The 3,282-nt window shown below is 41.4% G+C and overlaps 1 pseudogene; it reads right to left on the minus strand.

Moving 5' to 3' along the window:
* Positions 1–205: 205 nt before the first annotated feature.
* LOC141492197 (ferritin heavy chain-like) lies at positions 206–1,648 on the minus strand (annotated as a pseudogene).
* Between the last annotated feature and the right edge of the window lie 1,634 nt (positions 1,649–3,282).

Genomic DNA, 3,282 nt, shown 5'->3' on the forward strand with positions numbered 1-3,282 from the left:
ATGGGAAGTTTAATTGCAAGTCATTAATTAAAGAGGTTGAAACCCCCTTGTATAGGTCAATATTTGATATATGACTTTTTTTTATCAGTACCAAGTCACTTTATTGGGATGTAAATGGTGGTTGTTTTTGGTACAGATTATGAGAAGGTCAGATAACCAAAATATGCATGCACTGAAAGACAGTCGGAGTCTGGCCCAGGGTGGCTTAGCTCTCGTGGTCACTATCTCCAAGGGTGTGCTTGTCCAAAAGATATTCCGCCATGCTAGAGTTGGGGCCCCCATCTTGCGCAGGTTGGTTACCTGATCACCCAGTTGTTTGATGGACTTGACCTGTTGGTCCAGGTAGTGGCTCTCGATGAAGTCCCATAAGTGGGGTCGTTTGCATCGGTCGCCAGCTTGGGCACTTTCAGTAAAGACTGGCGTTTTTTCGCAAGTGCAGAGCACACTCTGTTGCGTTCAGCCCGTTCTCCCAGTTGTCGCGGTCCGGTTTCTTGATGTCCTGCAGGTTCTGCAGCTTCATCAGCTTCTCGCCTCGTGGGACCGGTGCAGCAAGTACTCGGCCAAGTTCTTCAGGGCCACGTCGTCGCGGTCGAAGTAGTCCGACATGGACAGGTAGACCTAGGAGGCGTAGAGCTCCAGGTTGGCGGCCTCCCAGTCCCGGTGGAAGTTCTGCTGCACCTGAGAGGGGCGGCTGAGCAGGGAGGGCAGGAGTGTTGGGGAGTGGAGGTGAAGGTGGACAGGTGGCTAAGGGCGGCTCCGCCGGGAATCGAGCGGCCCCTTCCCTTCAAGCACTGCTGAAGCAGGAAACCGCAGCGACTCCCCTCCCTGCCCTTCTGGCCGATATATGGCTTTAAATAACTCCGTGATCCTATTCATACTACTTTTCCCTTCTTTACTCTAAGTCAACATTAAAAATAGGAAAGAAAAAGATTAACTCTCAGCTATCGTACCTAGACAAAATGGGAATCTAATACTTTTATTATCAAAGGTATTTGCCACAGATTAAAAACGAAAAGGGTAACATGGCTTTAAAGTAGGCAAAATGACATTGTAGCAGTTCATTGCACTATTTTCCTAGAGCATCACAATTATGAAAGCAGAAATACACCTCACTTTTCATTGCTGATTAAGCATCTAAAGCTGAAGTGCACACTGAATTGTAGTGATGAGGATAACCTTTAATTTTATTGATATATGAAACTTTCTGTGAAATATAGTGATTAACTGATTCTGTGACCATGCCATGCTTCCATATTGGAAGTAATGGGGGAGGACAGCTAGGTGGATAGAGCACCTAGAATCAGGCACTGGAATCAGGAGGACCTGAGTTCAAATTCGACCTCAGACACTTAATAATTACCTAGCTGCCTGACCTTGGGAAAGTCACTTAAGTCCACTGCCTTGCAAAAATAAAAAAAAAATTTAAAGGAAGTAATTGGGGCAGGGGAAGAGAGGAAACTTACCCCAAGGGAATTATACAGTAGTTAAGAAAACAATGGGGAAGATAAAGAATATTGTCTCTGTACTCAGAGGAATTGGGTTCAAATTCCAGTTCTTTTTCTTATTTTACCTTAATCTTATTTTGTACAATTCACTTAATAAGTATTTGTTATTACTTGGCTTACTCTTCCTGAGCCTCTGTTTCCATAACTGTAAAATGAAGGGTCTGGATTAGCTGTCTTTTGAAGACTGTTCCAGTTCTTCCTCTAACCTTCAAGCTATGCAGATCAAATTCATGGGAAAAAAAATTCCCCTTAAAAATTTCGTAATATATCCCACCCTCAAGAATCTTCAACTAGAATTGCAAGGAATTGTGAGTAAATGGCTAAATCTGTCAAGGAGTTAGTGAACTAAAAAGATGGAAGTGGCAAATTTTGCAATCATGTAGGCTTCAAAATTTACCAGTTCTTTATTTCATCCCTTCAAGGCTTTGTAGTTAGTCAGATAATCAGATTTGTGCTATATTGTTCATATTTAATAATACCCTCACATTGCGAGATAATACATGCTTGTAACAACCTCTCAATGCCTTTCTCCCAATGTACAATATTGTACTTATGAACCAATAATACCAATTGATAATAATACTAAATAATAATAATACCAACCCTGATTATTTTCATTAGTCGAACACATTAAATCAAATTAAATAAAAACTTTAAATAAACTTTATTTGTTTCCCTTTTCAAACAGTGATATTTTAAAATAGACCAAGCTTCATAATCTTATTCTAGGGTATAATTGATATGGAATACTGGAAAACAGTTAAATCTATATTTAGCCTTTGGCATCTAAAATCAGGGAAGGGAGGGGGATTGTTAAGAAGAGAAAGGATCTTGAGTTTAAAAAAAAATACTCAGAACATTTAGAAGGGAAAGGATCCTAATAGCTACAATGAATAAACCTGTCTACCACTTCTGCTTCCACACAGGCTGTGATACCCATGAAAGTATACAATATCCAACCCTAAAATTTAGTAACACCAAGGCTTTGCCATCTGGCACATCATCAACTATGAACTTGAACTAATTGGTAAGGAATCCCTTTTCACCCACAGTTCCCCTACCATTTTGACCTACCCACCTCCAGCCACTGGACATTAGTTGGGCTTCAGTTAGAAAGATGCAAGTGCCTAGATTTCTGTGTGACTGAATCTAGTGGCTTGCAAGGATTAATTCAGCCTGTCACAGCCTTGCCTCCTCGCTGCATTTGTTCTGGGATGCTGTGAGAGGCACTGTGCTTTTTGGGATGAGTCTTTCTCTGAGAACTCCTTACTGTTAAGCCATTCAATTGTTTCTAGTGCTTGAGACATTTACTTAACAGTTTTCATGATTGTTATTAAAGCTGGCGGGCTTACCCTGACTGCCTGCAGTGCATCAGTTTCTGTTGAAAGCCTGGGAGCAGAAGGGAGAACTGGCTTCTGTTCTAGAGAAGCATCAGACTGACTTACTCTCAGGCTCTGACCTTGGCGATTTCTCTTCAGCTGGTGCTTGCATTTATTCAGTGTGCTCAGTGACTTATCCTGTCTGTCACTGCCCTAGTCAAGTTGCATTAGCTCTTAAGGGTTGGGGTTCAGAGGCTCAGCGTCGCTATTTGTAATTCAACTCTTTACACTGACATAGTTCTGAGTTGAAAGCCAGCCAGTAACTCAGACTGAACTTCCTTTTCACTAATACAATAAATCATGCAACAAACACTATTAAGTACCTATTATGTGCCAAATTGGAGTACCTACTATGACCAATCATTGCGTTAACCTCTGAAGATACAAAGGGGGAAGAA

The sequence above is a fragment of the Macrotis lagotis genome, chromosome 6 (assembly GCF_037893015.1).
Source record: "Macrotis lagotis isolate mMagLag1 chromosome 6, bilby.v1.9.chrom.fasta, whole genome shotgun sequence".
NCBI classification, from domain to species: Eukaryota; Metazoa; Chordata; class Mammalia; order Peramelemorphia; family Peramelidae; genus Macrotis; species Macrotis lagotis.